General features: G+C 42.7%; 1 long non-coding RNA gene across 1 annotated transcript; it reads left to right on the top strand.

Moving 5' to 3' along the window:
* Window positions 1-389: 389 nt before the first annotated feature.
* LOC147357350 (uncharacterized) lies at window positions 390-6,427 on the top strand. Its single transcript, XR_015141788.1, has 3 exons — window positions 390-999; window positions 3,952-4,069; window positions 5,589-6,427. It is a non-coding gene; the product is annotated as an uncharacterized LOC147357350 (long non-coding RNA).
* The last annotated feature ends 20,058 nt before the right edge of the window (window positions 6,428-26,485 follow it).

Below are 26,485 nucleotides of genomic sequence, written 5' to 3'. Positions count from 1 at the left end.
CGGTTGTTCAGGGGTTAAGAATCTGCCTTGTAATGCAGGGAACACGGGATCAGTCCCTGGTCTGGGAAGATCCCACATGCCACCGGGCAACTAAGCCCATGCGCCCCAACTGCTGAAACCTGCCCATTGAGAAGCCTGCACGGGGCAGTGAAGAGTAGCAACTAGAGAAAGCCCGTGCGGCAATGAAGACCCCGTGCAGCCAAAAATACTAAACAAATATTTTTAAAAGTCAGTATTACAGTTACAAGGCCTAAATTATTATATATAGATCCTAGTCAGTTCAATAGAGTCAACTAGATTGGTTTAATTTTTTAAATTTTATTCACGGTGCTGCTGATAGACAGGATGATAATTTCTAAAGCTTTGTGAATTCAGACAATGCTTTTTACACAACAGCTTTGTACCTAGGATTACTGGTTTGTATTCATGCTCATCTTGAACTTTCTAGGAAAAGCCAGATTACCCTCCAGTTTCCATCACTGTTGGCAGTACAGGAGGGTTCTGGTTTCTCCATCTCTTGACCCACATTCTACACTGTCAGACCTAATCTAAATGGGCAACGGATAGCATTTCATTGCTTTCCCCTGACTACTAGAGATACTGCACACCTTGTGTTGATTGGCCATTTGGATTTCCTCTGTTGTGAATGACCTAAGGCTCTGCCCAATTTTTTCTTGGTTTGACTATATTTTGTTGTTGCTATGTAAGACATATGTGATATTTAGGATACTAATTCACTGTCAGTTTCATGTATGATGAAAAACTTCTAGAATGTAATTTCTTTTAATTTTTTTACGTCGTTTTGTCAGGGTTCTTCAGATTAGTAAAACTGATATGAGATGCATACAGCTCTTATTAGAGGAATGTGTTTACCCAGTACGAGACATCCCCTGATCTGTCAGATGGATCATCTGCAACAGGCCGTACCAGGAATATGACCTGGGTCTGGGTTCAAAAGCTTGGGGACCAGGAGTGCCCATGTCAAGTGCCCCACAGCAGGTAAATGGATGTGTCTGCTCAGCAGAGAGCAAACTTGCCTTTCTTCTGCTCTGTTCTATTCAGGCTCTCTGTGGTTCTATTCAGGCTCTCTGTGGTTTCAGGCTCTCATGGTCCCATCTGTTGGTGAAGGCAATCTTTACTCAGTCTACTGCTGCAAACGGTAACCTCTTCCTGGGACAGCCAGGTGGACACAGCAGAAATGATGCTTTACGAGCAATCTGGGCATCTGGGTTGACGTCCTTTAGGATTGACTGGTTTGATCTCTTTGCTGTCCAAAGGGACTCTCAGGAGTCTTCTCCAGCACCACAATTTGAAAGCATCAATTCTTTTTTTTTTTTTTTTCTTCCAATTTTATTTTATTTTTAAACTTTACATAATTGTATTAGTTTTGCCAAATATCAAAATGAATCCGCCACAGGTATACATGTGTTCCCCATCCCGAACCCTCCTCCCTCCTCCCTCCCCATACCATCCCTCTGGGCCGTCCCAGTGCACCAGCCCCAAGCATCCAGCATCATGCATCGAACCTGGACTGGCAACTCGTTTCCTACATGATATTTTACATGTTTCATTGCCATTCTCCCAAATCTTCCCACCCTCTCCCTCTCCCACAGAGTCCATAAGACTGTTCTATACATCAGTGTCTCTTTTGCTGTCTCGTACACCGGGTTATTGTTACCATCTTTCTAAATTCCATATATGTGCGTTAGTATACTGTATTTATGTTTTTCCTTCTGGCTTACTTCACTCTGTATAATAGGCTCCAGTTTCATCCACCTCATTAGAACTGATTCAAATGTATTCTTTTTAATGGCTGAGTAATACTCCATTGTGTATATGTACCACAGCTTTCTTATCCATTCATCTGCTGATGGACATCTAGGTTGCTTCCATGTCTTGGCTATTATAAACAGTGCTGCGATGAACATTGGGGTACACGTGTCTCTTTCCCTTCTGGTTTCCTCAGTGTGTATGCCCAGCAGTGGGGTTGCTGGATCATAAGGCAGTTCTATTTCCAGTTTTTTAAGGAATCTCCACACTGTTCTCCATAGTGGCTGTACTAGTTTGCATTCCCACCAACAGTGTAAGAGGGTTCCCTTTTCTCCACACCCTCTCCAGCATTTATTATTTGTAGACTTTTGGATCGCAGCCATTCTGACTGGTGTGAAATGGTACCTCATAGTGGTTTTGATTTGCATTTCTCTGATAATGAGTGATGTTGAGCATCTTTTCATGTGTTTGTTAGCCATCTGTATGTCTTTTTTGGAGAAATGTCTATTTAGTTCTTTGGCCCATTTTTTGATTGGGTCGTTTATTTTTCTGGAGTTGAGCTGTAGGAGTTGCTTGTATATTTTTGAGATTAGTTGTTTGTCGGTTGCTTCATTTGCTATTATTTTCTCCCATTCTGAAGGCTGTCTTTTCACCTTGCTAATAGTTTCCTTTGATGTGCAGAAGCTTTTAAGGTTAATTAGGTCCCATTTGTTTATTTTTGCTTTTATTTCCAATATTCTGGGAGGTGGGTCATAGAGGATCCTGCTGTGATGTATGTCGGAGAGTGTTTTGCCTATGTTCTCCTCTAGGAGTTTTATAGTTTCTGGTCTTACGTTTAGATCTTTAATCCATTTTGAGTTTATTTTTGTGTATGGTGTTAGAAAGTGGTCCAGTTTCATTCTTTTACAAGTGGTTGACCAGATTTCCCAGCACCACTTGTTAAAGAGATTGTCTTTAATCCATTGTATATTCTTGCCTCCTTTGTCGAAGATAAGGTGTCCATATGTGCGTGGATTTATCTCTGGGCTTTCTATTTTATTCCATTGATCAATATTTCTGTCTTTGTGCCAGTACCATACTGTCTTGATAACTGTGGCTTTGTAGTAGAGTCTGAAGTCAGGTAGGTTGATTCCTCCAGTTCCATTCTTCTTTCTCAAGATCGCTTTGGCTATTCGAGGTTTTTTGTATTTCCATACAAATTGTGAAATTATTTGTTCTAGCTCTGTGAAGAATACTGTTGGTAGGAAAGCATCAATTCTTTGGTGCTCAGCCTTGTTTATGGCCCAACTCTCACATCTGTACATGACTACTGGAAAAGTCATAGCTTTGACTATATGGACCTTTGTTCACAAAGTAATATCTCTGCTATTTAGTACACTGTCTAGCCCCTACCCTGGTGCTTCCCTGGTAGCTCAGACAGTAAAGAATCTGCCTGCAATATGAAAGACCCAGGTTTGATTCCTGGGTAAGGAAGATCCCCTGAAGAAGGGAATGGCTACCCACTCTAGTATTCTTGCCTGGAGAATTCCACAGACAGAGGAGCCTGACAGGCTACAGTCTATGGGGTCACAAAGAGATGGACAAGACTGAGTGACTAACACTTTCACTTTTTTCTTCTAGATTTGTCAAAGCTTTTCTTCCAAGGAGCAAGTATCTTTTAATTTCATGGCTGCAGTCACCATCTGCAGTGATTTTGAAGCCCAAGAAAATTAAATCTGTCACTGCTTCCATTTTCCCCTCATCTATTTGCCATGAAGTGGTGGGACAGGATGCCAAGATCTTAGTTTTTAGAATGTTGAGTTTCAAGTCAGCTTTTTCCCTTTCCCTTTTCATCCTTATCAAGGGGCCCTTTTATTCCTCTTTGCTTTCTTGCATTAGAGTAGTATTATCTACATATCTGAGGTTGTTGATACATCTCCCAGCAATCTGGATTCCAGCTTGTGATGAGTCATCAGGTAAGACTAACTATAAGGTACTCTTCAATTGCTGCTAGACAAATTGCTAATTTCTTTTTTGCTATTTCTTAGGCTATTTGCTTGGTTTGACTTTTAACCAAGTTTCTTTGTTCCTGGCAAGATTGGTTTAAAAATCAAAAAGGGACAGAAAAAAGTGTTGACCAATCAGAGCCCTAATCACATAATTACTGTTGATTGCTGCTGATCAAATTATACTGTTTCCCAGGTATAAAGCTAGAGCCATCAGGACATGGGCCTGCATTTGGAGTCCAGTTGCCAGGAGAACAGTGTCTCTCTGGGTCCCTGTATAGCTGCAGTTGGAATCAGGATTTTGTTGATAGAAGGTAGGTCCCTTTACTTGTGTTATTTGTGCTTCTGAGGGAAGGAGTTATTTTCTTACCACAAGTTTTAAAAAGCAACTTTAGTTATGCACATACACGCACATAGACGGAAAGAGAAAATTATACACTGGGATATTGTTTCCTTGAGTTTTATTTTTAAACAATTTTCCAACTTGTGGAGTTAATTTTCTTCTTAATATTTTCCTAGTAAGTTGCAAAGATTTTCAGGAAAAAAAAAACACCTGATTTGTTGATCCAATGGGAATAAGAGGGTTTCTAGAACTGGGCAAGGGGTGAGTCAATTGGAAGAGACTTGAAAAGCATGTGGCTTCCCTGGTTCAGAGGGTAAAGAACCCGCCTGCACTGAAGGAGACCTGGGTTCGATCCCTGTGTCAGGAAGATCCCCTGGAGAAGGGAATGGCAACCCACTCCAGTATCCTTGCCTGGAGAATTCCTTGGACAGAGGAGCCTGGAAGGCTACTGTCTATGGTTTTGCAAAAAGTCAGACACAACTGAATTGACTAACACTTTCTGAAAAACATGTGTGATCAAATTAGAGATTGGCTATAAGGGTATTAGAATTAGGGTGGTGCTGATTGAATTGAAATTGGAGTGAGGCATATAGAATTCAGCATGTTTCATTTAAAGGTCGAATCCTTCAAGGAAAACATTTTCTTCGTTGTAGTGTAACATCATTTGGAATTAAGATTTTAGACTAGACGAAAGCAAGAACTTTTTGACTATCTTTTTTTCCTTTGAAGAATAAAGATGGAAAAGATGACATTTTATATCAGAAAGCAACTTTTTCCCTGATAAAATTTGCATATATTTATGCATTTAAAGTACAAGTATTAAATGCATGTAATTTTTAATTTCTTCATTGGAATTATGCATTTCTATTATTAAAGGGATTGAAATCTTTTTACTGTTTCACTTTATAATTGATTATTAACTGGAGTATATGATCTATAGATTTTGAATGCTAATCAGTATCTAGAAACTTGGTTGAACTTTTTATTTCTAGTAATTTGTCTAACAAAGCAAATTTCTGATTAGATTTTAATTAGAATGTTTCAAATGTGTACCCATTAAGGATAATGCTAGTTAGGAATGTATAAATTTGTGTTCTGTACTGTTTTGCCTGCTTTTGTTGACATAGGCACTCTTTCTGTTCATGGTAGATTGTTGCTGCATCCCCTAGTTTACCATAATACGATTTGCGATTTGCTTGTACTTTTCTGTTTATTCTTCACCTTCATGGTTTTACACTTTTAATGGTCTATGAATTGCTTTTTGGTTTCAGTCATCTATTTCTATTGGGTGTATGTTTTCTTTTGCAAATGTTTCAGCTTATATCTTTGTTTTCTTTTCCCTCATTTCTTTCAGGTTAAACCATCCAATTTCTTGAATTGAGGGTTTAACTCATTTATTTTCAGACTTGCTTAATTTCCTTTTAGTTCAGTTAGATATTTCTCTTTTACTGTCTTATGATTTGCCCTAATTCATTATTTTTAATTTTCAGCTTTATTACTCTATAATTGACATATAAAATTGTAAAATATCAAGATTTGATTGTGGTGATTTGATATACATTGAGTAAGGATTACCCCCGGCATCTAGTTAACACAATTACCTCATATATTTCCTTTTTGTTTTTTGGCTGAGCCACACAGCCTGTGGGATCTCAGTACTCTGACCCAGGTGTGGGTCTCATCAGTGTCCTCGGGAAGAGGGACCCAGGGAAGCGACTGTCTGGGCCCGGGTTAGGAAGAGCCTCTCATCAGACACGGCGCACGCATCTCTGGAGCTCGAAGCTCAGTTCCCGTTTGCTGACGGCCCTTCGATGGACAGCCCTGCCCTGCTGAGCCCTTGGCTCCAGCATCCTGCTAAAGCTTCCGGATGCTGCTGTGCTCCTGATCTTCAACCCTTGGGTCCCCCTTTGGATCCTGGAAATCCAATGCACCCCGGCCCGTGCCTGCAATCGCTGGAGGGTATTGCGGCCGGTGACCTTTACGGCGCCCCCTTGATTCCTCCCAACGTCAGTGAGACTCTGACCGCGTTCCCCAGAGACGCTGCTAGGACCTGCAGGGCCCCCATAAACCTGGGTGAGGTGGTAAGGTTGGACCACTCTTATGCCTCTAGGAGTCTGGCACCAGCTGCAGAGACCAGAGTCTCCAGCACCCTTGACTGTGATCCCCTGGGGCTAAAGCTGGAGGCACTTGCATCTCTTGAGTCCTGGGACGAGTTCTCCACCAATGGATGGTCTTCAATCTGCGAGCCCATGACTACTGAAGAATTTGCCAAATGTGACTCTCGGGGATTTTTTTTTAACTCTGTGTCTGTCTGCTTAGTTTCTCAGTCCTGTCCATCTCTTTGTGACCTCATGGACTGTAGCCCACCAGGCTCCTCTGTCCATGGAATTCTCCAGGCAAGGATATTGGAGTGAGTTGCTGTTCCTTTCTCCAACGGATCTTCCTGACCCAGGAATTGAACCCAGGTCTCCTGCATTACAGACAGATTCTTTACTGTCTGAACCACCAGGGAAGCCCTTTGTAACTATATTGATATTTGTTAAAGCTGTTATCCCGATGTATATCCACAAAACAAAGGTACAATCCTTAAAATATATTTTTAAATTCAGCATTATCTCCTAAAGGAAAGTGACCTTTCAATAACTAGTCCCCTCTTTTGCCTAGTATAACTTCCCTATTTACACTCCCTTCTGCCCACATTTTTTATTTTGTACAGCTTCTTGGTGCTTTCTGCTAGACTGAATGCTGCCAAGTTTGAATTGTATTTTGCATAAGTAAACTCTTCAATTTTTTAATATGCCTCAGTTTATCTTTCAACAATCTAAAGCAGAGTAATCCAGAAAAGTTAAAAGTAAACGAATGAACAAAATTATACCAAGAAAAATACAAACAGAAAGCAGAAGTCATGAATCTTAGTGTCAGAGAAAATAGAATTGAATCTCAAAGGTATATGAAAGGGCTCTAAAGGCTACATCTCACCATAAATGTATAACAGTCATGAATGCCCAGGCAACTTTGATAAAGTTTAAATTATAGAAAATCAAACAAGTTGGAAGAAACATTAAAAATAGAATTTAAATTACTTAATGTGATATTTTGATTTATAATATGAAATATATGTTTGGTCCTCATCTCAGTTTCTGATTGATAGCTCCTAAAACCCTTGGAATTTCCGAAGTAAATAAAGTTACGTTTTATGATTTTGTTACCTTACTGTGGTAGCTATTAAACTGCCCCTAAGTCACTTAAGCATGTTTCCCCTAGCTGGTTGCTAGGGGGACCAACCCTACAATTAAGAGGATTGGAATTTTCAGCCCCACCCTAGACTTTCAAGGAGGAGGAGGGGCTGGAAATTGAGCCAATCACCAATGGCCAATCATTTAATCAATCATGCATATGTAATAAAACCTCCATAACCCCCCACCCCCACCAAAAAAGGACAAAGTTTGGGGAGCTTCTGGGTCAGTAAACCCAGCAATTCTCTAAAGAGAACTGGGGACAGTATTGCACCTAGAGAGGGCCTGGAACCCCATTTCACCTTATGTTGTGCAAGAGAGGAAAAAAATGGACAGACTTAGGTGGCTTAGAGGGTAAAGCATCTGCCTGTGATGCAGGTTCCATCCCTGGGTCGGGAAGATCCCCTGGAGAAGGAAGTGACAACCCACTCCAATATTCTTGCCTGGAAAATCCCATAGACAGAGCAGCCTGGCGGGCTACAGTCCATGGGGTGGCAAAGAGTCGGACACAACTGAACGACTTCACTTCAAGGATGTAGAAAACTTCAACAGCATTAACCATAAGGTAGAATTTATGTATCTGGTAATAGAGGACTCCCTTTTGTCAATGCAAAAGGATCAATCACAAAAATTGACAATAAATACATTTAGGTGAATAGAAAACATTAATAAATTCTTAAGTAAGAAAGAAGGTCAAACTCTAATTATCATGCAATAAAACTAGAAATTAACTGTAAAAATCAGGAAATACAGAAGTCTTTCCTGGAAAGTAAAAAATTCTCAACTAAAAGACCTGTAGGTTAGAGGGATATAAACCACAATAGTTAAATTCCCTGGATACAAGGACATAGAATAAATATTTGTTAACTGTATAAACGGGCTTCCCTGGTAGCTCAGCTGGTAAAGATTGGGGCTTCCCTGGTAGCCCAGCCAGTAAAGAATCTGCCTGCAACGTGGGAGACATGGGTTCAGTCTCTAGGTTGGGAAGATTCCCTGGAGGAGGGCATGGCAACCCACTCCAGTATTCTTGCCTGAAGAATCCCCATGGACAGAGGAGCCTGGCGGGCTACAGTCCATGGGGTTGCAGAGTCACATGGCTGGGCAACTAAGCACAGCTCATAGCAACTATATAAACTCTGGAACCAGACTGCCTGATTTTGAATCCCGGCTTCCCTCTTACCAGTTTGTTTGACTGACCTTCCTAAATTATTTAACTTCATGCTGAATCAGTTTCCTTACTTGTGAAATGAGATAGTAATAGTACCTGATACAATTCTATGAATCAGTATTTGTAAGTTCTACGAAGGATGCCTGGGACATAATAAGCATGACTGGAATGTTTTTAGATATAAAAATGAATGAAATACATAAGAATATATGAGATTCAATTGAAATAGTAATGGGGAAAATTTACAGGATTAATTTTTTTAATCAATAAAATTAAAAGAATGCAATTCAATTGACTTTGTTCCTGTCTCAAAGTTAGGGAAAAACAAACAGAAAGTAAGTAGCAGGAAGGAATAAATAAATATATATGCAGAAATAAATGAATTAGAAAAATTGTAATATAATATAACTAAATCAACAAAAAGCTCAACTGGATACTTTTTAAGGAAAAGTTAATTAACTAAAACAGATTTCAGAAGAGATAGAAAACCTAAGATATAAATTTCCAAGTAAGACATGCAGAAAGATGTCAAAAGGTATGTCTCTTCAAAAATCACTAGTATTAGGTAGTTTCATGGGGAAAGTGTGTGAAACCTTTAACCCACGGATCTTTTCAAATTGATTTAGGCATTCAAAAAGAAGAAAAAATTCAAAGTTTTAGAGTAAGCATAATATTGATAGAAAAACCTGACAAATTATGTAATAGTCAAAAGTTATTTGTGAATATTGATGTTAAAGTTTTAAATTAAAACTAGCTGTACTGTGCTTAATTGCTGCAGTCATTTCCAACTCTTTGTGGCCCCATGGACCATAGCCCGCCAGGCTCCTCTGTCCATGGGGATTCTCCAGGCAAGAATAATGGAGTGGGTCTCCATGCCGTCCTCCAGGGGATCTTCCTGACCCAGGGATCGAACCAGCCTCTCCTGTCTTGCAGGCAGATTCTTTACCACTGAGCCACCACCAAAGCTCTAAAATTAGATGAAAGTGAAAGTCACGAAGTAGTGTCTGACTCTTTGTGACCCCATAGATTGTAGCCCACCAGGCTCCTCTGTCCAGGGAATTCTCCAGGCCAGAATACTGGGGTGGGTAGCCTTTCCCTTCTCCAAGGGATCTTCCCAACCCAGCGATTGAACTCAGGTCTCCTGCATTGCAGGTGGATTCTTTACCATCTGAGCTACCAGGTTTTAAATTAAAATTAGCTCAGTTGTGTCCAGCTCTTCGCAACCCAATGGACATTAGCTCACCAAGTTCCTTTGTCCATGGGATTTTTCAGGTAGGAACACTGGAGTGGGTTGCCATTTCCTCCTCCAGGGGATCTTCCTGACCCCACGTTGAACCCACGTCTCCTGTGAGGCCTGCATTGGCAGGCTCATTCTTTACCACTTCAACACCCAAGAAGCCCCTATTTAGAGAATAACAATGATTAAATGTTTATTGCAGGGAAACAATGATGGTTTAAAATAAGGAAACCTGATAATATGACTAATAGATCCAAGAAGGAAAGTTATATGATCGCTTTCATAAATTCAAATGGACATACGACAGAATTCAACAGTTATGTTTAAGACATGGCCCCAGTGAATATTTCCTTAAACCGAAAACATTTCCTCTATTTATCTAGTTAAATATTTTATCCCCAAAGCCAGCATTTTGGTTAAGCGGGAAATAATTGAGACATTTCTGCCAGTAATTAGAATTAGAGGTATTAACCAATGCAAAATACTAGAGTTATAAGTGATGGAAAGGAAGAAACAATATTTCCTTTTATTAAAATTGGTATGAAAACCTTGGTTCCTGGAAAACTCAAGAAAGCAGCTATTTACACCTATCTTTTTTTCTCCTTCTCTTGACCCTGCTACTGCTGCTGCTAAGTCACTTTAGTCGTGTCCGACTCTGTGAGACCCCAAAGACGGCAGCCTGCCAGGCTCCCCCATCCCTGGGATTCTCCAGGCAAGAACACTGGAGTGGGTTGCCATTTCCTTTCCCAATGTAGGAAAGGGAAAAGTGAAAGTGAAGTTGCTCAGTCGTGCCTGACTCACAGCAACCCCATGGACCGCAGCCCACCAGGCTCCTCCGCCCATGGGATTTTCCAGGCAAGAGTACTGGAGTGGGGTGCCATTGCCTTCTCCACTCTTGACCCTAGCAGGGCTCATTGCTGCCTAGATTTTACTTCTTGGGACTTTTTACCAATGGTGAAGGGCACTTCTTCATGGAAGAGGCAGACATTAATCTTAAATCAGGAGGGTGGGATTGAATCAGAACTTTTTTGTCCATCTAAAATGAGTAAAAATAAAAGGAAAGAAGGGCCAGACATTCAGAAAGTCTCATCTGGGTAAATTGTTGGGCACTGCTGTGTGCAGAAGGGTAGTCAGAGTTGGTTCATGAGGAGGGTTCCTAAAATCAAGATTTCAGAAAAGGTCAGAGGACAAGGGTGACTTAGTTGGGGTGAGGAGGATAATCATTTAAGGAAGGAGAGGAGGTAAAGAAACAGAGGTCACCTTGCTGAACAATGTAAGAACTGTCTAGAGAGACCTTTCACATTTTTCTTGCTTATGTCAACCGTCACCCATACATAGTCACTACTTCTACCTTTCCTGGAACTTCCGTTTTATCACTTCTTTCTCTTTTGGCAGGTGATAATGACTCCTACTGACCGGGCAAGATTCCCTCATTGTCCCACCCTCTCTGATCTTGTGTGGCGCACTATGGATATTATATTACTCCACTGAGCACAGACAATATGCCGGGCACCACACAAAGCCTCGAGATCAGCACAATACACAAACTCACTCTATGAAGCAGAAACTACTAATATTCTCTTTAAAGAGATGAAGATATAGAATATAGAAAAATTGAATAAAATACTTAAGGTCTCCATGTAGTAAATGTTGGGCTGAATATTCAAATCCAGATTATTGATTAAGGCTAATTCTGCATTTGAATTATCATCCCTATGGAGATAAACCTCTTTTCAGGAAGGTCTAAGTCTTGATTGATTTTTATATTCCCCATTGAGCCTGTTGTGTTACCTTAAGCATAGTGGTCACTCGATTCATATTTATTTGAATAAATGATTAAGTTAAATCATCTAGCTAACATTTCTTATCTTTTTCTCTCCTTACTAAACATTTTTCTGAGTCCTCACCTTTCAATCTTTCTGTGGCTTTCAATTTTAGGATTAATTCTATTTTGAATTTTAGTGAGAAGTCATGGAAATGGATTAGGATATGTCTGATTGAATTAAAATATTTTGGCCTATCAGATCATTCTCTTTTATTTTGAGAATAGCTCCAATGTGGCTCAGTGGTAAAGAACCTGCCTGCCAAGCAGGAGACTCAGGTCCAATCCCTGGGTCGGGAAGATCCCCTGGAGAAGGAAATGGCATCCCACTCTAGTATTCTTGCTTGGGGAATTCCTTGGACTGGTAGGCTACAGTCCACAGGGTCACCAAGAGTTGGACACGACTTAGTTACTGAGCATGAACGAAACACTACCGAGAAAGCATTTCACGGGACTGGGAGAAAACATTTTATGGAGCTGGGAGTGTCTCATTTGAAATTAGGATTTGAGCTTCGTGGAAGATTTGCTGCCTAATTATATTCTTATTTTCTTGCTAAATGTGTGAAATTGATAGGGAGAAGCTTTTCTGTTAAAAGTTTAAAGCATTTGTTTTTCAGTTGTGGGAATATCTTTTATGATTTCTACATCAGAAGCTGTGATAAATGGAATTCTTATTTTTCCTAGATTGAAAAAAAGTATATATGTATAAATATACATGAAAACCCCAAATACATATTATTTACACATGAATATACACAAATATGTATGTAATATACAGTTGTCTCATGAGTGATAGATAGTTTTGCTATGTTGTCAAGTTAAATGTTTTAAAAACAGATTTGTATCAGGCAAAAATATTTTCTTCTTATGGGAAACTGAAGGAGTGGACCAGAGCTAGAGTTGAATGATTTTGGAAGATGCTGAGGAATTGGAAAGGAATGGTGCTGAGAGAATCCAATTTTTGGTGGGACACAGATGCAGACCATCAGTCCATGCTTCTTCATTTTGAGGTGGAGTCCAAAGGGGAAAGCATAATTCTGGCTCTTGAAAAATGTTCGTGTGAAGTTAGGATTTCACATTTATTGAACAATTGCCTGTTTAGTCCTCCACTCTTGTTTCTTATTTAAATAAAAAGTATGTAAAAGAAATTAAGGCAAGAACTATTTACTTTTGAGATGGAGTTGTTGTTGTTGGGCTTCCCTGGTGTTTCAGACTGTAAAGAATCTACCTGCAAAGCAGGAGACCCAGCAGACATGGGCTCAATCCCTGGGTCGGGAAGATCCCCTGGAGAAGGAAATGGCAACCAACTCCAGTATTCTTGCCTGGAGAATTCCAGGGACAGAGAAGCCTGGTGGGCTACAGTCCATGGGGTCACAAAGAGTTGGACACGACTAACACTTTCACTGTTGTTGTTATTCAGTCACTAAGTCAAGTCCGACTCTTTGCAACCCTCTGGAGTTTGCTTAAACTCATGTCTATTGAGTCCATGTTGCCATTAAATTTTTTTTAAATCTTTACTTTTTATTTTGGTGATTAAATTTTTAAAAGTTTTATCAAGAGATCTTTTCATGTTCCAGTTTCAAAGAAATATTTTCAATCAAAATATTTTCTTTTAGTGAAATGATAACAAACTGAGGTTTGCTAGCAGTGGAAAGTGTTGCTTTCAATATGTCAGCAAATTTGGAAAACTCAGCAGTGGCCACAGGACTGGAAAAGGTCAGTTTTCATTTCAATCCCAAAGAAAGGCAATGCCAGAGAATGCTCAAACTACCACAAAATTGCACTCATCTCACACACTAGTAAAGTAATGCTCAAAATTCTCCAAGCCAGACTTCAATGGTATGTGACTCATGAACTTCCAGATGTTCAAGCTAGCAGAGGAACCAGAGATCAAATTGTCAATATCCGTTGGATCATAGAAAAAGCACAAGAATTCCAAAATTCTGCTTGATCAACTATGCCAAAGCCTTTCACTGTGTGGACCACAACAAACTCTGGAAAATTCTTCGAGAGATGGGCATACCAGACCACCTTAGCTGCCTCTTGAGAAATCTGTATGCAGGTCAAGAAGCAACAGTTAGAACTGGACATGGGACAACAGACTGGTTCCAAATCGGGAAAGGAGTTCGTCAAGGCTGTATATATTGTCACCCTGCTTATTTAACTTATATGCAGAGTACATCATGAGAAATGCTGGGCTGGATGAAGCACAAGCTGGAATCAAAATTTCTGGGAGAAATATCAACAACCTCAGATATGCAGATGACACCATCCTCATGGCAGAAAGTGAAGAAGAACTAAAGAGCCTCTTGATGACAGTGAAAGAGGAGAGTGAAAAAGTTGGCTTAAAACTCAACATTCAGAAACCTAAGATCATGGCATCTGGTCCCATCACTTCATGGCAAATAGATGGGGAAACAGTGGAAACAGTAACAGACTTTATTTTTTTTGGCTTCCAAATCACTGCAGATGGTGACTGAAGCCATGAAATTAAAAGATGTTTGCTCTTTGAAAGAAAAGTTATGACCAACCTAGACAGCATATTAAAAAGCAGAGACATTACTTTGCCAACAAATGTCCATCTAGTCAAAGCTATGGTTTTTCCAATGGTCATGTATGGATGTGAGAGTTGGACTATAAAGAAAGCTGAGCGCCAAAGAACTGATGCTTTTGAAGTATGCTGTTGGAGAAGACTCTTGGGAGTCCCTTGGACTGCAAGGAGATCCAACCAGTCCATTCTAAAGGAAATCAATTCTGAAGGACTGATGCTGAAGCTGAAACTCCAATATTTGGCTGCTGCTGCAGCTGCTAAGTCGCTTCAGTCATGTCTGACTCTGTGGGACCCCATGGACTACAGCCTACCAGGCTTCTCCATCCATGGGATTCTCCAGGCAAGAACACTGGAGTGGGTTGCCATTTCCTTCTCCAATATTTGGCTCCCTGATGCAAAGAGCTGACTCATTTGAAAAGACCCTGATGCTGGGAAAGATTGAAGGCAGGAGGAGAAGGGGATGACAGGATGAGATGGGGGGATGGCATCAATGCCATCAAACTCAGTGGACATGAGTTTGAGTAAACTCCAGGTGTTGGTGATGGACAGGGAGGCCTGGTGTGCTGCAGTCCATGGGGTCTCAAAGAGTTGGACACAAGTGAGTGACTGAACTGACTAAACTGAAAAGAACAGTTTTGAGTCTGTGATTGCTCTGCTGACAATGGAATTATATCAGAGCTGACTAAATGAAAATTTTCCCTCAGTCATATCCATTATATAAAATCTTCACTAATTTTTTTTTTTAATTGAAATCCTGTTTCCTTTGTGGGAGAAATTGCTGACTCTAGGATTCAGTTCCTGAATGAACTGTAAAGTTGGGAGATATTTTTGTAATTTTAGTTCCTTGGAGTTCAGGTGAGAACTGTTGGTGGTGAGTGACATATTGGGAGGTTTTGCTGTTATTGTAGGATTTCCCTGGTGGCTCAGCGATAAAGAATCTGCCAATACAGAAGACAAGAGTTCCATCTCTGGGTTGGGAAGATGCGCTAGAGAAGGAAACGGCAATCTACTCCAGTAATCTCGCCTGGGAAATCCCATGGACGCAGGAGCCTGCTGGGCTACAGTCCTTGGAGCCCCCAAAGAGATAGACACGGCTTAGCAACTAAGCAAAACAACAACTGTTGTAGTACTTAATGCTTATGTTTTCTATGATGATTCACAAGGATCTCTAGCAACTTCAGCTATGTGCAGAATCAGTTCAGTTCAGTCGCTCAGTTGGGTCTGACTCTTTGCAACCCCATGGACTGCAGCACACCAGGCCTCCCTATCCATCACCAACTCCCAGAGTTTACTCAAACTCACATCGATCAAGTCTGTGATGACATCCAACCATCTCATCCTCTGTTGTCCCCTTCTCCTCCCACCTTCAATCTTCCCCAGCATCAGGGTCTTTTCAAATGAGTCAGAATATATGCAGAATAGAATTTAGGATTTGGGAGTTTATGAGGCTTATTAATTTAAATTCATAGCATGTGAGGAACATGACATCTAGAATCTAAATTTTCAAATAACGACATATCGTCCAGTCTTGGGGGGCGGTGGGGGAAAGTATTTCACAAATATATTGCTTACAAGGAATCCTAAGACAGGCACAGGACAGGCCCGGGGAAGAAAGGGAAAAATCAGTGTCTGATACGAATTGTAATTGCCGGTCAGTCCAGCAGAGGGTGAGAGGGAGGCAGGTGTGTCTACTAAAAGGGAGAAAAGCAGAGCCCTGGCAGTGAGCGAGCATCGCCAGGTTTAGGGAAGAGCTGAAAGTATCCGACTCGGGCAGACGTGGATTTTGAAAATTTGGATGGAAAACATTCGAAGAAACACACGCATATGCCTCTGTTATCGTGTTAAAACCGATGAGTCCGTCTATGAGAACAAGCGCTGTGGAGCTGCTGGAGCAGGATTGCGGGGTGGTCATCGAGGGCGTCAACACCCCCTACCTGTACTTCGGCATGTGGAAGATCGCTTTCGCCTGGCACACGGAGGACATGGACCTTTACAGCATCAATTTCCTGCACTTCGGGGAGCCCAAGACCTGACCTGGTACGCGGTGCCGCCTGAGCACGGCCGGCGCCTGCAACGCCTGGCCGGCGCGCTCTTCCCGGGCAGCTCGAGGGGCTGCGAGGCCTTCCTGCGCCACAAGGCGGCGCTCATCTCGCCCACGGTGCTCCGGGACAATGGCATCCCCTTCGGTCGGGTCACGCAGGAGGCGGGCGAGTTCATGATGACCTTCCCCTACGGCTACCACTCGGGCTTCAACCACGGCTTCAACTGCGCCGAGACCATCAATTTCGCCATCCCGCGCTGGATCGATTATGGCAAAGCGGCCTGGGAATGGGACTCTGCATGACTTTTGGGGGAAATCTGGGTCAGAATAAGGGCGATTTCAGGCCAGCACCTTTAAGAGATTAAAAATCGAGGGGAAAGTTAGATGGAGACCTGCAATTACCAGCTGGGAAGGGAGTCCGACGTTATGCTAGTGACGTTAACAGCAGAATTTTGTAAGGTACTGAAAGCCCCTGATGGGGAAACAGTGGAAACAGTGGCAGCCTTTATTTTGGGGGGCTCCAAAATCACTGCAGATGGTGACTGCGTCCATGAAATTAAAAGACGCTTACAAGGAAAGTTATGACCAACCTAGACAGCATATTAAAAAGCAGAGACATAACTTTGCCAACAAAGGTCCGTCTAGTCAAGGCTATGGTTTTTCCAGTGGTCATGTATGGATGTGAGAGTTGGACTATAAAGAAAGTTGAGCGCTGAAGAATTGCTGCCTTTGAACTGTGATGTTGGAGAAGACTCTTGAGAGTCCCTTGGACTGCAAGGAGATCCAACCAGTCCATCCTAAAGGGGATCAATCCTAAGTGTTCCTTGGAAGGACTGATGTTGAAGCTGAAACTCCAATACTTTGGCCACCTGATGTGAAGAGCTGACTCATTTGAAAAGACCCTGATACTGGGAAATATTGAAGATGGGAGGAGAAGGGGACAACAGAGGATGAGATGGGGGGCTAGCATCACCAACTTGATGGACATGAGTTTGAGTAAACTCCGGGAATTGGTGATGGACAGGGAGGCCTGGTGTGCTGCAGTCCATGGGGTCACAAAGAGTCAGACACAACTGAGAGACTGAACTGAACTGAAAACGCCTGGCCAGGATGGAGGGGGGTTAGGGGGTGTGGTAGGGGGAAGAGTGCCTTCTGTTTTCCAGCAGCAATAAGGGATAAAGACTTTATTTTCTTGGAGCAGCAAAGAAGTAGGGAGATGGGAGAGTTTGTCTTCCTTTCCAGCCAGACCTGGCAGTACAAGCATAAGATGAGCGTGTCCATGAAGAGGTGAGAGAGGTGGATAGGGCGTCAGGGACGCAGTGTAGAGAGCAAGGAGATTTGGGGAGGCCTGCCTTGTCACCAGGCTGCGTGGCCACCTCCCCTAGCTCCATACCAGAGCTGCTGAAGCTTTTCTTTCTTCCTCACCAAGGCAGAGAGGGTGACTCCCGAGAGAGCCTGACTCTGTACTTTAGGAATTTTTGTCCTTGGTGTGGGAAATTCCAGAAAAGCTGTTACTCTGGAGAGTAATAATGGTTCTCTATTCATTATTCCTTCCCTATCTCCTCCCCCACAGCCTCTTCTTTCCTTTTAATGGTGAAGTCAATAAACGTGATGCTGTTGGTGTTGTGTGTTCCCTGTATCTTCAGACTCAGTCCGTCGACGACTTGCTCTGTATGCATATGTGCAAAGTTGATTCTGAAACATAACATGTTTAGTAAAGAAAACCTTTCTGTAGTCACTGCTTTGACCTTTCCAGCAGTTTCTTAGAGGGGAGAGCTGGACTAGAGCCAGCAGAAGGGCATTCAGACTGGCACTTTGCTGCTTTGTAGTTGTGGGATCTTCAGCAAGAAATCATTGATTTTCTCTGAGGCCAAATTACAGTGCAAGAGTTTGTGAAGATAATGGGTCATGTGAATGTGACGGGCGTGGAGGCTTGTGTATCCTCATGCACTCTCCCGACCTCAAGCAAGCCCGAGGCCAAGGACATATGCTCATATTCTTTCTCTGATGCTCAGTTCTACTGTTGTTTTCCTCACCATCCACACAGGCTAACCTATTGCTTTTCTTTTCATTAATAGACTTCTTTTTTCAGAGTCGTTCACAGCAAAATTAGTGGAAACTACAGAGAATTTCCATGTGCTCCTCCCCAGACTCCTCTACCTGCATCCACAATTGTTACAACCGAAAAAGCCGTGCTGACACCTCATTATCACCCAGAGTCGTAGGTTAATTTATGGTTCAACTCTTGGTGGTGTCCATTCTGTGGATCTGACAATTGTACCATGACATTTATAGTATCTAGGCTTAGAGTACCGTACAGAATAGTTTCATTACCTGAAAATCCTCTGTGTTCTATCTGTTCATCTCGCCCTCCTCTCAAGCCCCTGACCATCTCTGATCTTTTTTTACATCACCATAGTTTGTTTTTTTCCAGAATGTCATTAGCTGGACTCCTGCAGTCTGTGGCCTTTTCTGAATGACTTCTTTCAGTTAGTCATACGCCTTTAAGTTTCCTCCATGTCTTTGTGGTTTTCTTTTTATTGCTGAATAATATTCCACTGCATGATGTACCACAGTTTGCTCTCCTAGTTGCTTCCAAGCTTTTTTTTTTTTCCAGTTATGAATAAAACTGCTACAAACATTTGTGTACAGGTTTTGGTGTGAATATAAGTTTCAACTCATCTGAGTAAATACCACAGAGGACAATTGCTGGATTGTATGGTAAGACTATCAGAGAAGGCAATGGCATCCCACTCCAGTACTCTTGCCTGGAAAATCCCATGGATGGAGGAGCCAGGAAGGCTGGAGTCCTTGGGGTCGCTGAGGGTCGGACACGACTGAGTGACTTCACTTTCACTTTTCACTTTCATGCATTGGAGAAGGAAATGGCAACCCACTCCAGTGTTCTTGCCTGGAGAATCCCAGGGATGGCGGAGCCCGGTGGTCTGCCATCTATGGGGTCGCACAGAGTCAGAAACGACTGAAGCGACTTAGCAGCAGCAGCAGCATGGTAAGACTATATTTAGTTTTGTGAAAGTGAAAGTCACCCAGCTGTGTCTGACTCTTTGCAACCCCATGGACTATACAGTCCATGGAATTCACCAGGCCAGAATACTGGAGTGGGTAGCCTTTCCCTTCTCCACAGGATCTTCCAAACCCAGGGATCAAACCCAGGTCTCCCGCATTGCAAGTGGATTCTTAACCAGCTGAGCCACAATTGCAATGATTGTTACCAGTAGAAAACTGTTTTTTTTTTTTTTCTTTCATCATCTACCACATATTTGGACAAAAGGTCACACATTCGTATTTGCAATTTCCACTCCTTGTCATGTTTGTCTTTGTTGTGGTCCCAAGGCAAGGTCAAGGTTTCACAGTCAGTCAACAGCCAGAGGAGCCAGCCTTTTCTCAGACTCCTACACTGATTTGTTGGGTAGTCTTTCAACAAATCAGGTCTTTTTGCTGGCTCTCCACTTCTCAGTTTAGGCAAAAAGAGCCCTTAACCACACTGCACCTGTGCTAAAGTTTGCATGTAACAGGTTCAGACCAGGGCAAACATAATTTGTGGTAAATAAATATTAGCTAGTATCATTGTTACTTAGAAGCTGAAACTTGTAAGACAGACATTAGAACCTGTACTTAAATGTAACTTACAGAGGCTGGTGTCAGTTCTTGGGACTTTAAGATTTATAAAAAGCTTTAGTCATGGATTTGTCTGACTATCTGGCTATGCTGAATTGTTCATAGAGATTGACTGTTATACCAATTCAGTTTCTGTGGGTGTAAGGAATCCTTTCCAGATATTTAGAAATAACTTCACCTTGATATTTGTGTCATGCGACTGTGGCTGTATGTGGGTTTTGAAGTTGCCATTCCCCCCAGGGTGCTACCTTTTGCCACTTTAAATAGGAAACTGCAAAGCGTTGCTAGGAATTGGCTTCAGAGATAAGTGGAAAGGATACTAATCTGAACTGAACAAACTCTGGTGAGGACACCCTTTCCCATCGCTCTCTTTTCACCAGCCTCTCAAAGTGAAGTGTCTCACAAGCTCCTTGTCACCGACATGCAGGGACTACAGGGTGATAGACCCTTCTCACTGATCCTCAGTGAGTGGTGGGTGTTATGGGGAGGACAGAGGATGGCAGAGCTGAGCTCTGCTAGGCATGGGGAGCATGTTGGAGGTGCCACCCTACTAAAAAGGAGTATTTGTGTGGCTTGGTTTCTGGATTTGGTCCCTGGCATTCAGCATCCTTGAGCCCCCTCTGCCTATTAGAGGGCTTCCCTGATAACTCAGTTGGTAAAGAATCCACCTGCAATGCAGGAGACCCCAGTTTGATGCCTGGGTCGGGAAGATCTTCTGGAGAAGGGATAGGCTACCCACTCCAGTATTCTTGGGCTTCCCTGTTGGTTCAGCTGGTAAAGAATCTGCCTGCAATTCGGGAGACCTGGGTTCGATTCCTGGCTTGGGAAGATCCCCTGGAGAAGGGAAAGGCTACCCACTCCGGTATTCTGGCCTGGAGAATTCTGTGGACTGTATAGTCCATGGGGTTGCAAAGAGTTGGACACGACTGAGCAATTTTCACTGTCTGCCTATTCAGTTCAGTAGCTCAGTCGTGTCCGACTCTTTGCAACCCCATGAATCGCAGCATGCCAGGCCTCCCTGTCCATCACCAACTCCCAGAGTTCACTCAGACTCACGTCCATCAAGTCAGTGATGCCATCCAGCCATCTCATCCTCTGTCGTCCCCTTCTCCTCCTGCCCCCAATCTCTCCCAGCATCAGAGTCTTTTCCAATGAGTCAACTCTTCGCATGAGGTGGCCAAAGTACTGGAGTTTCAGCTTTAGCATCATTCCTTCCAAAGAAATCCCAGGGCTGATCTCCTTCAGAATGGACTGGTTGGATCTCCTTGCAGTCCAAGGGACTCTCAAGAGTCTTCTCCAACACCACAGTTCAAAAGCATCAATTCTTCGGCGCTCAGCTTTCTTCACAGTCCAACTCTCACATCCATACATGACCACAGGAAAAACCATAGCCTTGACTAGATGGACCTTTGTGGGCAAAGTAATATCTCTGCTTTTCAATATGCTATCTAGGTTGGTCATAACTTTCCTTTCAAGGAGTAAGCATCTTTTAATTTCATGGCTGCAGTCACCATCTGCAGTGATTTTGGAGCCCAGAAAAATAAAGTCTGACACTGCTTCCACTGTTTCCCCATCTATTTCGCATGAAGTGATGGGACCGGATGCCATGATCTTCATTTTCTGAACGTTGAGCTTTAAGCCAACTTTTGCACTCTTCACTTTCACTTTCATCAAGAGGCTTTTGAGTTCTTCTTCACTTTCTGCCATAAGGGTGGTGTCATCTGCGTATCTGAGGTTATTGATATTTCTCCCGGCAGTCTTGATTCCAGCTTGTGTTTCTTCCAGTCCAGTGTTTCTCATGATGTACTCTGCATATAAGTTAAATAAACAGGGTGACAATATACAGCCTTGACGTACTCCTTTTCCTATTTGGAACCAGTCTGCTATTCCATGTCCTGTTCTAACTGTTGCTTCCTGACCTGCATACAAATTTCTCAAGAGGCAGGTCAGGTGGTCTGGTATTCCCATCTCTTTCAGAATTTTCCGTTTATTTTCAGTTTATTGTGATCCACACAGTCAAAGGCTTTGGCATAGTCAATAAAGCAGAAATAGATGTTTTTCTGGAACTCTCTTGCTTTTTCCATGATCCAGCGGATGTTGTCAATTTGGTCTCTGGTTCCTCTGCCTTTTCTAAAACCAGCTTGAACATCTGGAAGTTCACAGTTCACATATTGCTGAAGCCTGGCTTGGAGAATTTTGAGCATTACTTTACTAGCGTGTGAGATGAGTGCAATTGTGTGGTAGTTTGAGCATTCTTTGGCATTGCTTTTCTTTGGGATTGGAATGAAAACTGACCTTTTCCAGTCCTGTGGCCACTGCTGAGTTTTCCAAATTTGCTGGCATATTGAGTGCAGCACTTTCACAGCATCATCTTTCAGGATTTGGAATAGCTCAACTGGAATTCCATCACCTCCACTAGCTTTGTTCATAGTGATGCTTTCTAAGGCCCACTTGACTTCACATTCCAGGATGTCTGGCTCTAGGTCAGTGATCACACCATCGTGTTTATCTTGGTCGTGAAGGTCTTTTTTGTACAGTTCTTCTGTGTATTCTTGCCATCTCTTCTTAATATCTTCTGCTTCTGTTAGGTCCATACCATTTCTGTCCTTTATCAAGCCCATCTTTGCATGAAATGTGCCCTTGGTATCTCTAATTTTCTTGAAGAGATCTCTAGTCTTTCCCATTCTGTTGTTTTCCTCTATTTCTTTGCATTGATTGCTGAGGAAGACTTTCTTATCTCTTCTTGCTATTCTTTGGAACTCTGCATTCAGATGTTTATATCTTTCCTTTTCTCCTTTGCTTTTCGCTTCTCTTCCTTTCACAGCTATTTGTAAGGCCTCCCCAGACAGCCATTTGGTATTTTTGCATTTCTTTTCCATGGGGATGGTCTTGATCCCTGTCTCCTGTACAGTGTCACGAACCTCAGTCCATAGTTCATCAGGCACTCTATCAGATCTAGGCCCTTAAATCTATTTCTCACTTCCACTGTATAATCATAAGGGATTTGATTTAGGTCATACCTGAATAGTCTAGTGGTTTTCCCTACTTTCTTCAGTTTAAGTCTGAATTTGGCAATAAGGAGTTCATTTTCTGAGCCACAGTCAGCTCCTCGTCTTGTTTTTGTTGACTGTATAGAGCTTCTCCATCTTCGGCTGAAAAGAATATAATCAGTCTGATTTTGATGTTGACCATCTGGTGATGTCCATGTGTAGAGTCTTCTCCTGTGTTGTTGGAAGAGGGTGTTTTGCTATGACCAGTGCATTTTCTTGGCAAAACTCTATTAGTCTTTGCCCTGCTTCATTCCGTATTCCAAGGCCAAATTTGCCTGTTACTCCAGGTGTTTCTTGACTTCCTACTTTTGCATTTCAGTCCCCTATAATGAAAAGGACACCTTTTTTGGGTGTCAGTTCTAAAAGGTCTTGTAGGTCTTCATAGAACCGTTCAACTTCAGCTTCTTCAGCGTTACTGATTTAGGGAGAGCTAAAAAGAGCTACATCCAGGCTTGTAGACCTCAGGGAGCATCTTTTCTGTAGCCAATATCTCAGTGCCTCTTCTCAAGGATTCATGTGGAGTCTTTGTATCTCAGGGCCCGTTCACTCATTCATTCATTCAGCATGTGCTTTACCGAGCACTAACCGTGTACCAGGCACTGTTCTTGGAGTTGGAGACACACTGTGAAAAGGGCAACATTCCAATTCTCCCAGAGCTTCTATTCTCATTATAGAGAGAGACATAGCAAGTCAAGTAGTCATAAGAACTATGAGAAAAAAGTAAAACAGAGTTCAAGAGTGACAGGGCGGCTGTTCTGGGGACAGTGGGCTCTTGAAGGTGTGGTTTTCAAGTTTGGCCTGTGGACATGGGAGTGGGGGCATCATTCCAGTCCAAGGGGTGACACATGCAAACACCCTTGGCGGGGGCACCCTCAGGTGCCCCCAGGTTAGCAGAGAGGCTGTGGGAGAGGCAGTGGGAGCTGAGACAGGGGTCTGATTGGTGGGGAAACCAAACGTCTTAACTCAGTTCATGAAAACTCCTGCCACTGAGTGACTGGGGCCGTTGGTGTTTTAGGTGAGCTGGGGCAGGAGGAGCTTGGGGCCCAGAGCCTTTGAAAGCACTCATCATTTACACCCATCTCTGAACACTGCTCTGTTTTTTCTCCCAGATGTGAATCCCGGAAGCAGGAGGTCTGGATACCCTGGTTTCCTGCTCTATCAGATGGCCTGGCACATGTCTGACTCATATAGAATGGGATGGGAACTCAAACAGACCCAGCAGGTCTCTGACGTTCACTAAGTTGACAGCAGCCATTTGGGTTGTTTATGAAAGACCCCAAAGCAATGGCATGTGGTCAATATTTTAGAACTGTGCTGAGGCCCATACATGGATTATATGAAGATTAGGGCTATGAAAGAAGCTCCTCAGGAGACCTCAGAAGAAATTCTCTGGAAAAACAGCTGTCAGGTGAGAGATCAGGGGTGAGAGTTGAACAGGAAGTGGTAGATTTAGAGTTTGTGGATATGCATGGGAAATCCTGGTTTCAGGAAAGGATCATTTTTAGGAAAGCGCTAGGATTGAGAATGGAGAAGGCAATGGCACCCCACTCCAGTACTCTTGCCTGGAAAATCCCATGCACGGAGGAGCCTGGTAGGCTGCAGTCCAAGGGGTCGTGAAGAGTCAGACACGACTGAGCGAGTTCACTTTCACTTTTCATTTTCATGCATTGGAGAAGGAAATGGTAACCCATTCCAGTGTTCTTGCCTGGAGAATCCCAGGGATGGCGGAGCCCAGTGGTCTGCCGTCTATGGGGTTGCACAGAGTTGGACACGACTGAAGGGACTTAGCAGCAAGATTGAAAATGTGCAAGGAAAGAGCTCAGAGTCCACTCCCTGTGGATGTCAAGGGTTTACTGCTTAAGTGTCTTTTTCCTGAGAAACTCCTTAGTAACCAGGTGTCCTAATTTCACCTCTCTTGTGGTTTATCACCTTGACTACACTTATCACCATGACCTTCTGGGACCCTGAGTACTTTGTTGACTTGTGGTTAGCTCATGGATTGAACCAGGTTAGTACACTTGGTAATTATCTCTCTTGGCTTTCTCTGTATAGTGAGAATGCAATGAATATTGTCGATTGAGTGAATGACCTGGAACCAATAATAGAAACAAATAAAAGAATTTTCATCGTAAGAAACAGCTAAAATAAATGAATAGTTCCTGTTATAGCATTATTGCCTATATGTTAATTATCTTTTAAAATAAGACATCCAGTTCTAAGCTGTGGGTTGACATAACTTACAGACCCAAAGAATAACCTCTATTTCTCATATTCCATACAAGACTTTCATTCATTGACTCAACAAATGTTGCTAAGCTCCCTCACTGTGCCAGACTAGTACAACATACTAAAGAAACATAATACAAAGTTTATGATCCGCTTGGAGACAGACTAGCAATTAGGCAGCTTCACCATGCCACAATTTCTTCCCAGCAACCATAATCATAGCCAGGTTCTTCCCCAAACTGCAGGTTTTAGAAGCCCTGAAGAAATGTATCTTTTATTGGAAACAGTCAGCCTCAAATTCAGGGCCAAAGCCCAAAGAGGCTCTCAGAGCTGTTTCAGTCTGTTCTCGGGCTCGTGGCACGTCTTTAGATCACTTTTCTCAATCACATCTGACAAATGGACACAGGTCACCTTTTTGGGAGTATGATGGCTGCTCAGGCATTCCTTTCCTGCCAAGTCTGCAGGAGGTTGGGGCTGGCTTTGAATGTCCTCACTGCCTGCTTCACTCTAGGAAATGCGTGTGGCTTTTGTCAAATTCCTCCCTTCCTCCACCCATGACATTGACATTCGTTGGCTCATTTAGGGAGTTGGGTCATTTAAATTCCATTTCCCGAGTTCTATTCTATCTTCCCACTCTCTCTCCCCATTGCTGTGCTGTGCTGTGCTTAGTCACTCAGTTGTGACCCTGTGGACTGTAGCCTGCCAGGCTCCTATGTCCATGGGATTCTCCAGGCAAGAATACTGGAGTGGGTTGCCATTTTCTTATCCGACGGACTGAATATGTCCTCCTAAAATTCATATGTTGACACCATAATCTACAATTATGGAATTGCAGGTGGGGCCTTTGGGAAGTAATTAGATCACGAGGGTGGAGCCTTCATGAATGAGATTAATGCCCTTCACCTCTTCACCACACGAGAATGCGGCAAGAAGGTGGCTGTTTATAAACCAGGAAAAGAGCCGTAACCAAGGACTTGATAGTGCTGATACCCTAGTCTTGAATTTCCTGCCTCCACAGCTATGAAAAAAAGTACTGTTTAAGCCCCCCAGTTTTTAGTATTTTGTGATAGCAGCCCAAATGCACAAAGACACTGCCCTAACAGCTTGTCTATAGTTCACATTGGTTATTCTAGGAGTAAGGAGGAAACAAGGAGGCTACAGACAGGAAACATGATTACCATGTCATGAGAGTCTACAACGTGCCAACAATCCTGACTTCGGTTTACATACATTTTCATTCCAACGGCTCAGTCTGCGGAGTCAGCCAGATGGAGATTGGAAGCCCAGCAATGCCTTTTGCTAGGGTGACTGGCAAATGACTCAGCACACAGAGGCCCCAGCTCCAGGGACAGCCAGCAGGGGCCAGCACACACCCTGAGTCACACACTAGCGTTGCGCTCATAAACCACGTGACCTT

This window comes from Bos grunniens, chromosome 15 (genome assembly GCF_055505025.1).
Source record: "Bos grunniens cultivar Pamir isolate PY7600 chromosome 15, Bosgru_T2T1.0, whole genome shotgun sequence".
In the NCBI taxonomy this organism is placed as follows: domain Eukaryota; kingdom Metazoa; phylum Chordata; class Mammalia; order Artiodactyla; family Bovidae; genus Bos; species Bos grunniens.
The sequence above is the reverse complement of the archived record's forward strand: the minus strand, read 5'-3'. Positions and strand labels throughout refer to the sequence as shown.